Here is a 14400-nt window from a genome sequence, read left to right on the forward strand (position 1 = left end):
AAGATGTTGAACAGGACCGGTCCCAACACTGATCCCTGAGGGACACCACTCTTTACAGGTTTCCAACTGGACATCGAGCCATTTACCACAACTCTTTGTGTGTGGCCATCTAGCCAGTTTTTTATCCACTGAGTGGTTCATCTGTCAAATTGATGTCTGTCCTGGGTTCAGCTATAGCAGTCATTTTTCTCCTGCTTAGTAGCTGGTGCAGTGCTGTGTTTTTTAACTTTCAGCCAGGGAACAACGCTGATAACACCGATGTTTTTAGTTGTTGCTAAGTAATGTTTATTCCAACCAAGGACTTTCTCAGTCTCATGCTTTGCCAGGGAGGAGGGGAAGCCGGGAGGAAGCAGAGACAGGACACCTGACCCAAACTAGCCAAAGGGGTATTCCATACCACAGCACGTCATGCCCAGTATATAAACCGGGGGGAGTTACCCGGAAGGCCCAGATCACTGCTCGGGTCGGGCTGGGTATCGGTCGGCGGGTGGTGAGCAATTGTATCCTCTCCCCTTGTTATTTCACTAATCGTTATTATCATTGGTGGTAGCAGTAGTGGTTTTGTGTTATACCTTAGTTGCGGGACTGCTCTTATCTCAACCCGTGGGAGTTGCATTCTTCCCATTCTCCTCCCCATCCCTCCGGGAGCGGGGGGAGGAAGAAGGGGGGGGGGGGGGAGTGAGCGAGCGGCTGTGTGGTTCTGAGTTACCGGCTGGGCTCAAACCACGACAGTTCTTTTTGGCGCCCAACGTGGGGCACGAAAGGTTGAGATAACGACAGATCTGACCAGAGTGTGTTTAATCATATTTGTGGTAAGCATTCATTGTTACTACTCGTCACAATGGTGATTATTTGGCTCTCAGACGTGTTGCGCTTGATCTCAGAGTTTCAGCATGTTGTACCTTACTTACAGCCACTATTTGCTGTTTTAGCGTTTATCGGCTGGGGGGCCTGGGCTAAGGTTCTTGTTTCACTGTTCTTCATGGTAATGACTTGTAATACAATAGACTCATTGATCATGAAACTGGTCTGGTTTGTGCTTCCAGCGTGGCCATCACCACTATACATTGGGAGGTATATAATGAAATATTTTAGCAATTGCATATCTTTTTTTTTCTCCTCGGGGGGTAAACTTACGAAGGAAGCATTCTCTTTCACATCCCGTTCCCCCACCAGCCTATTTGCAACAGCAATTGAGAGTTCTGAAGGTTTTAGATGGCCTTTGAGTACCCTTGAAACCTGCCTGCTGATTGTGCTGGGGATCAGCATGTTGGCACACATACGGAGTGTGTTTTACCCACGGCCATCCCGTCGTAGGAACATCCTATTTCGTTTAATGTCAAAAATTCAGCAGTATCAGGTTCGAATCTGGTCTAGGGTTAGACGACGATATAGGAGGACCACCAGGAGATTTTCCCTGAGGCTGGACAGTTATGAGTGGCAGGGTGTGTGGGATAGTATGGGCAAGTACCTAGGCCAGTGGGCCCCTCCAGTGCTTTGGAACTTCACCACTGAACAAGTGCAACATCCGGAAAAACTAGTAAAACACTTAAACGAGGTGTGCTGTCGTCCTGGTTATACCAGAGAGGGACAAATTTTGGCAACGTGCTGGGGCTTGGCCTATGCCTACAGAGCCCTGCTCAACACTATCCAGCACCTTCAAAGGGAAAAAAATGTCTCTGGATCTGATGGCAAAGCAACAGACAACGCAGCTATGCCAACTACAAGCACAGCAGCTACTCAGACCCTGACCACAACAGTCAACACAGCTACTCCAAGTACAGCAGCTACATCAACCCCAGTGACAAGCACAACAGCTACTCAAACCCTGACCACAACAGACAACGCAACTACTCCAACTTCAAACACAGCAGTTACACCAACCCCAGTGACAAGCACAACAGCTACTCAAGCCCCGACAGCAACAGACAATGTGGCTACTCCAAGCACCGCAGCCACACCAACCCCAGTGCCAAGCACAGTAGCTACTCAAACCCCGACAGCAACAGACAATATAGCTACTCCAAGCACCACAGCTACACCAACCCCAGTGACATGCACAGTAGCTATTCAAACCCCGACAGCAACAGACAATATGGCTACTCCAAGCACTGCAGCTACACCAACCCTAGTGACAAGCACAGTAGCTACTCAAACCCTGACAGCAACAGATAATGCAGCTGTTGGTGTTACTCAACTCCCAAGCACAACAGCTGCACCAACCCCAGCTAAACCAAATGGCCAGTTTGTGACAATGTCTGTTGCCCCTGTAAGCAAACGCAAACGAAAGGCACAAAGAGCAACCCGTGAAGCGAAGAAAGATGAAGACCCAGTGCCATTACTATATGCAACATATAGATGGGCTCGTGATCGAGGGGTGGACTTAACGATGGACACTATTGCCCAGGTTATTCACGAATGTGAAACATGTGCTGCAATTAAGCAAGCCAAGCGGTTAAAGCCTCTCTGGTATGGAGGACGATGGCTGAAGTACAAATATGGGGAGGCCTGGCAGATTGACTATATCACACTCCCACCAACCCGCCAGGGCAAGCGCTATGTGCTTACCATGGTGGAAGCAACCACCGGCTGGCTGGAAACATACGCTGTGTCCCATGCCACTGCCCGGAACACTATCCTGGGCCTTGAGAAACAAGTCTTGTGGCGACACGGCACCCCAGAGAGAATTGAGTCAGACAATGGGACTCATTTCCGGAACAACCTCATAGACACTTGGGCCAAAGAGCATGGCATTGAGTGGGTATACCACATCCCCTACCATGCACCAGCCTCTGGGAAAATCGAATGGTACAATGGGCTGTTAAAAACTACACTGAGAGCAATGGGTGGTGGGACTTTCAAACACTGGGATACACATTTACCAAAAGCCACCTGGTTGGTCAACAGTAGGGGATCTGCCAACAGGGCTGGCCCAGCCCAATCAGAACTTTTACGTACTGTAGAGGGGGATAAAGTTCCTGTGGTGCACATAAAGAATTTGTTGGGGAAGACAGTCTGGGTTATTCCTGCTTCAGGTAAAGGCAAACCCACTCGTGGGGTTGCTTTTGCTCAGGGACCTGGATATTCTTGGTGGGTAATGCGGGAAGATGGGGAAGTCCGATGTGTACCTCAAGGGGATTTGATTTTGGGGGAAAACAGCCAATGAACTCAATTGTACGCTGTTGCCTGCTCTATAACACTTTTATAGCCCACCAGCTAGATATCTTCAGGTCACCAGCCATTGACCCTGACTTCCCTCCGATCATCACCTCAACAAAGAATGAATTTTGAGGAAACCAGATGAGCTCAGCAGTGACCAGATGAGTTTGGCGGTATCATCAGCAGGCAACAACCCAACACCATGTACCGTCCCTCCTGCCCTGAAAGACTATTACAAGAGATGGAACCTGACATCATGGACTGGATGAGTTCAGCAATTTTACAGGGATTGGTCCATGGACTAGGGAACAATATCTTTCTCTGTGTGTGGGTGTGGGTGTATATATATGTGTATATATGGGACAGGGGTGATGGTGTGCTGAGAGATGTGGGATCTGAGCATGACGTGAATGGTATGGAATAAGGGGTGGATACTGTCCTGGGTTCAGCTATAGCAGTCATTTTTCTCCTGCTTAGTAGCTGGTGCAGTGCTGTGTTTTTTAACTTTCAGCCAGGGAACAACGCTGATAACACCGATGTTTTTAGTTGTTGCTAAGTAATGTTTATTCCAACCAAGGACTTTCTCAGTCTCATGCTTTGCCAGGGAGGAGGGGAAGCCGGGAGGAAGCAGAGACAGGACACCTGACCCAAACTAGCCAAAGGGGTATTCCATACCACAGCACGTCATGCCCAGTATATAAACCGGGGGGAGTTACCCGGAAGGCCCAGATCACTGCTCGGGTCGGGCTGGGTATCGGTCGGCGGGTGGTGAGCAATTGTATCCTCTCCCCTTGTTATTTCACTAATCGTTATTATCATTGGTGGTAGCAGTAGTGGTTTTGTGTTATACCTTAGTTGCGGGACTGCTCTTATCTCAACCCGTGGGAGTTGCATTCTTCCCATTCTCCTCCCCATCCCTCCGGGAGCGGGGGGAGGAAGGGGGGGGGGGGGGAGTGAGCGAGCGGCTGTGTGGTTCTGAGTTACCGGCTGGGCTCAAACCACGACAATGTCTCTCCAATTTATATCCATGAAACTCAGTAGCTACAGTGATATATTTAAAGAATATTTGTATTTTCTAACCCTTTTCCTGTTAAATATAATTCAGAGGATCTGACTCAATGTCTTCTAATTTTTTATTATGCTACTGTAAGGAAAAAAAGGCTGTACTAAAATCAATAACATAATGTTACTGACTCATTCTATCCTATGCCATTACATGTCATTCCAATCTGACATTGAAATACCGCTAATGGAACAGTGAATCTATTTTGCAATTATAGTAATAGTAACAGCTACTGGTTGGAACAATTTGTGAGAGAATTTGGAAGGCACTACTGCAGTTATTCAGCACTGCCACATTCTTTCCAAGCGGTGATGATGGTATTAATTTAGTTCTATTCACCTCACAACAATAGTTTCCAGATAAGCCATTTTCAAACCTAGTGTTTCAGGCTTAGCATTTCTGGAAGTAACACTGAAGGGCAGGACTGACTGATGTGGCTGGTCTTGAAGCACTTGCATAGAGAACTAGCTCCATAAATACTTTTTTGAAAAACACTGTGCCAACATGCTAAACTGATTATCATCTGGAAATGTGCATGGGAACAATGCATTCTAGCTGTTAACTCTACTTTGGAATAATGTTTTCTCCTTCTGGATTAATTTCTTCCTCTAGAAGTATCTCGGGTGCAATAAACACACATATCTCCTAGCTGAAAGTTCATTGAAAACACAAGAAATAATCAGAATTCAGTGCTCTCTGTAGTGGGGACCAGGACTAAGTTCCAGTCTTGTCTTTGACAGAAGTTACCTTTCCCGTGTATTGACTGCTACTTTTTACCTGGAAAATGGATAAATGACACTGGTATCTTCTACAAAGAATTTCAATATTTGTTCATAAAAAGTAAGTATTGGCAAGCTGAATATCACAGATGCGTATAGTCATAGAATGAATTGGGTTGGAAGGGACCTTAAAGATGAAAATTTCAAACCTCCTGCCATGGGCAGGGACACACTCTACTACACCAAGTTGCTCAAAGTCCCATCCAACCTGGCCTTGAACACTTCCAGGGATGGGGCATCCACAACTTCTCTGGGCAACCTGTTCCAGTGCCTCACCACCCTCATAGTGAAGAGCTACTTCTTAATATCTGATTTAAATCTACCCTCTTTCAGTTTGAAGCCATTCCCTCTTGTCCTACCACTACATGCCCTTGTAAAAAGTGCCTCTCTGTTTTTCTTGTAGACCCCTTTTAGGTACTGGAAGGCTGCTCTAAGGTCTCCCCAGAGCCTTCTCACCTCCAGGCTGAACAAGCCCAAATCTCTCAGCCTGTCTTCAGAGATGAGGTGATCCAGCCCTGATAGTCTTCATGGCTCTGTACTGGATTCCAACAGGTCCGCATCCTTCTAATGTCGAGGGCCCCAGAGCTCAAGGCAGTACTTCAAGTGGGGTTTCATGAGAGCTGAATAGAGGAGGAGAATCACCTCCTTTGACCTGCTGGTCATGTTTCTTTTGGTGCAGCCCAGGGTATGCAAGCACACATTGCTGGATCATATTGAGCTTCTCAGCAGGCAACACTCACAAGTCCTTCTCCTCGGGACTGCTCTCAATCCCTTTTCCGCACAGCCTGTATTCGTGCTTAGCATTGCCCCGACCCATGTTAAGGACCTTGCACTTGGCCTTGTTGAACTTCTTGAGGTTCCCAAAGGCCCACCTCTTGAGCCCGTCTGGATAACTTCCTTCCAGTGTGTCAACTGCACCACACTGCTTAGTGTCATTGGCAAACTTGCTGAAGGCACACTCAGTCCCACTGTCCATGTCACTGACAAAGATGTTGAACAGCACTGGTCTCAATGCCAACCCCTGAAGAACACCACATGTTACTATTCTCCACTTGGATATCAAGGCATTGACCACAACTCTGAGTGTGACCTTCAGCCAATTCTTTATCCACTGAGCAGTGTATCTGTCAAATCCATGCCTCCCTAGTTTAGAGACAAAGATGTCATACAGGATGGTATCAAATGCTTTGGACAAGGCCAGGTAGATGATGTCAGTTCCTCTTCACTTATCCACCAATGCTTTAATTGTATTATTGAAGGCAACCAAATTTTTCAGGCACAATTTACCCTTAGTGAAGCCATGTTTGCTGTCACCAATCAGTTCCGTATTTTCCATTTGCATTAGCATAGTTTCCAGGAGGAGCTGCTCCATGATCTTGCTGGGCACTGAAGTGAGACGGAGTGGTATGTAGTTCCCCAGGTCTTCCTTTTTTCCCTTTTTAAAAATGGGGGTTATGTTTCCCCTTTTCCAGTCAGTGTGAATGTCATCGGACTGACACAATTTCTCAAATATGATGGACAGCAATTCAGCAACTTCATCAACCAATTCCCTCAGGACCCACAGATGCATCTCATCACGTCCCATGAACTTGAGCACCTTCAGGTTCTTTAGATGGTCTTGAACCTAATCCTCTCCTACAGTGGGCAGTTCTTTATTCTCCTAGTCCCTGCCTTTGCCTTCTGCAACTTGGATGGTGTGGCTGGAGCACTTGCCAGTGCAGACAGAGGTAAAAAGGTCATTGGGTACCTCATCCTTCTCCATGTCCCAAGTAACCAGGTCTCACATTTCCTTTCAGAGAGGGCCCGTTTTTTCCCTAGTCTTCCTTTTATCACTGACATACCTACAGAAGCTTTTTCCTTGCCGTTGATGTCCCTGATCAGATTTAATCTCATCAGGGCTTTAGCTTTCTTAACCAGATCCCTGGCCATTCAGACAATTTCTCTGTATTCCTTCAAGGCTACCTCTCATTGTTTCCACCCTCTGTAGGCTTCCTTTTTGTGCCTGAGTTACCCCAGAGCCTCTTGTTCATCCAATTAATATCATTATTAATACATACAAGTCACTGGTGCCCTATTAGAAGATTGATTAGCTTGTATAAGGGCAGTTTTTCTGTAAGGCACTGACATTCACTGTGAATTAAATCTGTCTGAGTTTTTTCAGGCATTCTTCTCTTTCGGACATGAGAAATAAGAATCTTAAAAGTAGGTCGCACAATGAAAAGTTATTGCATTTCTCAGACAACCTCAAATCTATAAATAGATAGCTAACGTCATTTTTAGTGGCAGTTTGTAGTTTTACCTTTGCAATGTTTCCTGGGATGCCATTGTCTGTAATCTGGTTACATTATTACATTGCTCTGGCAAGGGATAATTTTGTGATGAATTACATATTCAAGACGAGTACAAAGTAGGAATATAGTGTGGGATGTTACTGAGGTTAATGAGTATTATATGAGCATGCAAAGAATTTCAGAATGAGTGAATTGGATCTCCTAATACAGTCAAGTTGATGGGCAAACTGCTGCACTCTATTAGCAGGACTTAGACCTGATCAGCTAACTGCTACTGCCCTTATACCCACAACTGAATTTATTACCTCACTTGGTGGATCAATACTCTTTGGGATTACTGTTCCAAAAGTAAAAACACCCAAACAAACAAAAAACCCGAAACAACAAGAAGAGCATTTTCCCTAAGGATTCTTAAAGTTATTTCATATAGGAGGTTCAGGTTCAAAAAGTAGCTGACTCTTCCGTGTTTTTGCTTGGAGATCTCCATGCAAAATCAGGTTAATGGTCCACCCAACTGTAAAGCTGATGGACGTTTTCACAAATACTTAGGAATCATTCACACATTCTTTACTCTTCACTAGCTTGATTTTACAGTGGATCATATTCACTAGAAAATGTATGTATTGTTGAAAAATAATTAAACAGTTATCTATAGTATTTCAGCATTCATACTGTCCTATGTATGCACAATAATTTTTTTTAGCATAGTAATATCTTTAAACATGGAATTTTTCCTGAGAAAGATTAATTTTACTTGTCTGTTTTTCCTTTGTGGTGCAGCTTAAAGACAAACATGTTACTCTACTTGACACTAAAAGAAGGAAAAAGAGAAATCTTATTCTTCTAGTATTTAAATCAGACTATGTTTGAAAAGAGTTTGACTTCTTGCTATAGGATTTAGGTACTTACACAAGTCCAAACATTTGAGTTTCACCCACTCCTATCAGAGTCCACACTGTTCATTAATTTAAGGTCATACGGTAATCTACTTATGAGGGCTGTGTAGCAACTCTCTTCATAAAAAGATCCAGTGTAAAAAAAATAAAAAGGACTATTTGAAATAGAAGCCATTCCTTTAAATGTATTAGATTAGCAAAATCCAGCCCTTATTTAAAATCCTGCCTAGATGTGTTTTTAGCATGCTCTACTGCCAAGCCAATCAAAGAGATAAAAGCATTGGCAGAATAGTTTTAACAAGCCATTTAATAAAATGAATTATTTCCTCTGTCCCTGAAGAAATTAGCATTTACTCCTTTAAAATCGCCTACATAGTGATTATGTCATCTGTCATGTGCATGACATAATGCAGTCTGTAAAAACAACTTCACATTCCTTCACGCTTATTTAAGAATGACCAGTGATTGTGGACTACTACATTCATAAGCAATTAATAACTAGTATTCATTTTAAGTGTTGATATCCATGATAGCCTTAGCCAAATAAATCATGTGTGCTCAGCTTTCTGTATACCCAGGAAATCCAAGGCACTGAGATCACTTAATGGGCTACATGAGGTTGTTACCTACATATGACATATGCACATCAACTGAGTAGATTCCATTTATGTCTTCCTGCACAGTTGCCATTTCATGCACAGTTGCCATTTTTCCTACTGGTTGCTGAGTATTTTTAAAACTGGCAGTTGTTATGAATAGAAAAGCATAGTTGTATTCTAGCAACCCTTCATATAGGGTATGGCACCAACCATACAGGTTAAGTCTGCACTGGAAAATAATTTAACTTGTCTCTTTGCTCCCTAATTTATTAATTTGCTGGCTGCATATCTAATAGCTCATTTCTAGGATTGTCCCTGCACAATGATGGTTAACCATGATCCAGAGCGTGTTGAACTTTAGAGATTTCTTCAAGAGGCTGCATAGATAAAGTCATATCAAGTTTGATTTCCTCTACCATTTAGAGACCTTCAGAATAGCTGTAGCAACTGATGTTCTTGCAGAAAATACACAGCACAACTTTTCAGCATCTGCTACTGCCACAGGTTCCTGACATGTCAAGTCTACTCCATCTGCCATAATGCTATTCCAAAATTTAAGACTGTTATTCTAAGACTTGCATCTAATTTAAGTACAAAGTTGTACAGACAATGAATATACCTATACGCACACACCATATACATATGCTCCAAGGCTGCCTTTTTATTTTCCCATGGTATTTTCATCACTTTTTATTGAATTCTAATATTTTTTCATTCTTGTAGAATTGGACTAGCTGCTGTTTTATCAAAGGCTACATGTAGAAGTAAACTAAGTTTCCTGTTGTTACCTAATGTGTTCTTTTCTCTCATGTTCTGTGATCTCCTTCTGTGATCTTAATTTTACCTGTTGGCTTAAAAGCTTATGATTAAATGTGTACTCTAAGATCCTTACTTTCCTGTCACTACTTTCCTGTTCTATGCCGAAAGATTAATTTCTGATCAGATTAACCTGTCATGTAAATGGAGAATCAAACTGTGTAACTTCAGGTGTGGCTGAAACATGAGGGACTAAATGGGCCCGAGTGTATCCATTGGATAACCTTTGCCAGGAGTGCATGTACAGACTATCTTTTGTCAGCACGCAATCAACAGAAACGTAAAGCAGGCATAAGGTGTAGGAAAATGTCCTTAAAAGTGCCCTTGAATGTCTTCTCTCAGTCTTGGGTTTCTAGTACAGTGTCCCAAACTGTATAGTTAAGCATGGGGTTTTTTATTCCAAGACGAGCTATTCTGACTATATTAGAAAGATGCTGTTCAGCTGTCACCTTTTCATTATCCCAACATTCAAATTCTGCCATTTTTGCGTACTCTGTTTATATATGTTCAGAGCAGTCTAGCCAAAAAAAGATCTTATACTCACACTTATATATGAGTGATAAACTGTTGAATAGTATCACCCAGCAACAGAAGGCTTTTGCATTATTAATCCCAAATGATCATTAAGGACTAACTAAAAAACCTGTCAATAGCTAATTTTAATCTTCAAAATATGCCTATAGCCCAAGTTTTAAAATAATGGTTTCACAATTATTGATTTTTGTATTAAATCAAACAGAATAGAGAAAGGTGGTATTTTCACAGTACAATCATAATTCTATAGTCCTTTTTTAATTAATTGGAAACTAATCTTGCCCAAGCAATCTGACAAGAATTATTTTAGGAAGAATATCTTCATAGTATGTCTTGCAAAGTGTTCTTTATACATACTTATAAATCGAATATCCTATTCTCTTGTTTCCTTTAGGGACTTTCTTAAAGAACAGCTGAAATTCAGGCCACATGTCCGTAGCTGCTGTTTAAATCCATCTTATTACATTATAAAAAAAAATCAGAATTCAAGTCTGCAGAGCACGGTTTTCCAAATTGGTCCTTCATTTTCATCAAAATTACTGAGGGTGCACTCAAGCACCTCATCCAGGGAACACCACTTGTGATTGGCTGCCAACTGAATTCAGTGGCTCAGCCATCCACCCAACGAAAAGTACACTTGTCCAAGCCATGAGCAGTCAGTTTCTCCAGGAGAATGCTGTGGGAAATGGTGTCAAGGGCTTTACTAAAGTCTAGGTAGACAACATCCACAGCCTTTCCCTCATCCGCCAAGCGATCACCATGTCATAAAAGAACATCAGGTTAGTAAAGCAGGACCTGTTTTTCATAAACTCATGCTGACTGGGCATTATCACCTGGTTGTCTTGTATGCTCCATGTGATGGCACTAAAGATGGCCCGCTCTGTAACTTTCCCCAACACCAAGGTCAGACTGACAGACCTGTAGTTCTCCAGGTCCTCCTTCTGGCCGTTCTTGTATATGAGCATCACATCTGCTAACCTCCAGTCAACTGGAACCTCCTTGGTTAGCCAGGACTGCTGATAAATGATTGAAGTGTCCTGGTGAGCACTTCTTCCAGCTCCCCTCAGTAGCCTTAGGTGGATCCCATCCAGCCCCATGGACTTCTGCCTGTCTAAGTGGTTTAACAGGTTAACCATTTCTCCTCGGATTATAAGAGCTTCATTCTGCTCCCCTTTTCTGTCTTCTAGTTCAGGGGGCTGGATACCCAGAGGAAGTTGGTCTTACTATTAAAGTCTAAGGCAAAGAAATCATTAAGTACCTCATCCTTTTCCTCATCTTTGTCACTATGTTTCCCCCTCATCCAACGAAGGATGGAGGTTCTCTTTAGCCCTCCTTTTGTTAATGCATTTACAGAAACATTATTTATTGTCTTTTATAGCAGTAGCAAGATAAAGTTCTAGTTGGGCTTTGGCCATTTTTTCTGCCTGTGTAACCTTATGATAACTTTGCAGTCCTCGTGAGTTGTCTGCCCCTTCTTCCAAATGTTAAACTCTCCTTTTTCTGAGTTCCAGCCAAAGCTCTCTGTTCAGCAAGACCAGTCTTCTTCCCCACCTGCTCGTCTTTCTATACACAGCGATTGCCTCCTCCTGTGCCTTTAAGATTTCCTTCTTGAAGAATGCCCAGCCTTCCTGGACTCCTTTGCCCTTCAGAGCTGCTTCACAAGGGACTCTGTCAACCAAGCCCCTAAACAGGCCAGAGCCTGCCTTCCAGACTATTACTATCTTACAATAGTATTGACCACCTTACCTACTCTTGCAGTGGACCCTTTCATTCTTATACTAAATATTCATCAGTTTTTATAAGACAAAACTTGCAATTCAACAGTAAGGGCACTGACAACTCCTGGAAGCACAAGCCAAGCGTAGAATTATCTTGTAAATTAAGGCATCAAAATCTGTTTAGATTACTTCCAGTGAATTAATGAGGGAAATCTTTTATAAGAGTCAATTATGAAAGATTACTTTTTTCAGTTCCAATCTCTGTACACAGCAGGAGTGATCCTCAGCCAAAAGGTGTTTAATTATATTATGTATAATGGGAAAAAATAAAAAAACCAAAAACCCGTTAATAAATCCTCCTCAAATAATTCATTCTGCAGGTGATGATCAAGCCTGTATTTAAAGCACAAAAGAGCTGACATGAACTTTCAATAAACTGCCTTCTATGAAAGAAGGTAACAGCTTCTGTGTTATTCAGGTCTATTTGTCTCTTTAACTAGTGTTTCTCCCTCATACTAACTACAGAAATCTGATCCCCCGGCCCAGGTGTAGGTAGGCTGTTTATCAGCAGTTAAATATGCTTCCAAATCTTTTTTTAGTGCCCTTGGAAAATCTGTAGCTTAATTGCAGTTGCTGATCAGGTAGGAAAAAATGTTTAACGTCAACTGTAATCTCCCCTTCTCACCCTCAGTTGTTCTGTTCAGCTGTAGAAGAAGTGGTAGTCCCATATGAAAACAATATCTCGCCCAAGTTGAAGATGCTAGTAGTGAAGATGCCCTTTGAAGATCACTAGTCATCAACCATTTTGATTAACATAGAAAGAGGTATAGTTTGCAAGCTTCAAATGTCTGTCCAAACAGCACTTTTCTCCCACCCTCTTTCTGTACAACAAATAAAGGTGAACAATTAAGTGCTTGAAGGTTACAAAAATGTTGAACCATTTAAGAAAAGCTTTTAAAAGTCATTTTCATGTTTGCAAGACATGTCAGGTCAACAGCTCTGTAGATCAAAATTTTGTGAATTGCTGCCACCAAAACAGTCTTCTTGTTTTATGGAATGCCCCAGTCCAAAACTAGAAGGCTCACTTCTTCAGGGACAAGTATTAGATTAAAACATGTGATGTATGACTGAGACATCTGTACACAGGCTGACAGTTCAGTTTTCCAAGTTTGATGTGTGATGTCTATCTGTAAACAAGTGGACAATAATCTTAAAGGATTAAATTTATTGACTTACTCTTGATGAGTGGCGGAGAATGACGAACTTAAGCATTTATGGCAGAGCAGCTTTACCTCATGAGGCTTTATTAATTTATTTATTTATTTATTGGATAATAGATTTTTTTTTTAAGCAAGAAGCTTCAGGTATTTATGGAGGCTCCATTTCTGCAATGGCTAATGTATTTTCTGGTCAGTGAGAGAGAGGGAGTTTGCTGAGAGCAGCAGCAAAACTGTACAGTCAGCTTCTGGGCTTTGAGGATAGGAACATTTTTTTCTGAAGTAACAAGGAGAAGAATCACCAGAAATGGTCACAGAGGCTTTTCTTTGTAATCAGAAAGAAGACACTGGACAATAAAAATCAACAAAGAACCCTGTGACTGCTTTTTTTTTTTTCCTTTTTTTTTTTAAACAGCTTGCTAGACAAATTCTCAGTGATTGACCAAGTGGAAACATGGGATGCCTGTTTAGTTTAAAATCCATTCTGCTCTATTAATCCAGATAGAAGACTAAAGATACCTAGTGTTTAATTAATTTAACTTTCTTTCTAGAGAGTAAGCCTGAAGAAACAAAGTTCTGAATAATTAGAGAAGCACACCAAAATAGAAACAAAACGGAGGGAGGGAGTAAAACTAATTAAGTATTGCTCCTGTTCAGTGGATTCTTGGGACATACATAATCTCAAAATGACAGGTTTTGTTATCTTCCAGTCCTTTCTTCTGAAGCATACGGAAGTGGGAAATAGGAACGGGACATACACGTGCAACTGTGATTCTCAACTAGTTGTGTTGGTTTTAACATATTTAGGAAAATATCCTTTATCATGACAAACCTATCATAGGTAAAAATAAATACCCATGAGACTATGGTTTAACTGGCTCAGTTGCAGACATCTTGCTTCTTGTCTCCCCAGCTTTTCCTTATTAAATCAATGACATGAGAACAGCCTGGTGATCACAAAACAAACATGCTATTTCAAGCACATAATATTTTTTCTATCTATAAGCAAACAAAGTGGAGGGTCAAAAATTTCTTGAGGTATGTCTGGGAGGAACCTATCATTCCTTCACTGTCATTAGAATCTGCAGCCTGAGCAGAGCCTGTGGTGATCACTCAATGAAGAGAACCTGTGTTTATGTTAAGGAGAAAAAAAGTGTTTGCCTAAACATTCACATAGGATTTGCTGAGAAATCTCTGCAACTTACACATCACCAGTTCAGTGACAGCTAACAACTGCAGAAGCACATTAACAAGACTGCATAAGCTGAGTGGATAATGGCATCCCAAAGGGGATAGTATAGCTGTATTACTGAAATAAATCAGGAATT

This window comes from Strigops habroptila, chromosome 4, assembly GCF_004027225.2.
Source record: "Strigops habroptila isolate Jane chromosome 4, bStrHab1.2.pri, whole genome shotgun sequence".
Taxonomy (NCBI): domain Eukaryota; kingdom Metazoa; phylum Chordata; class Aves; order Psittaciformes; family Psittacidae; genus Strigops; species Strigops habroptila.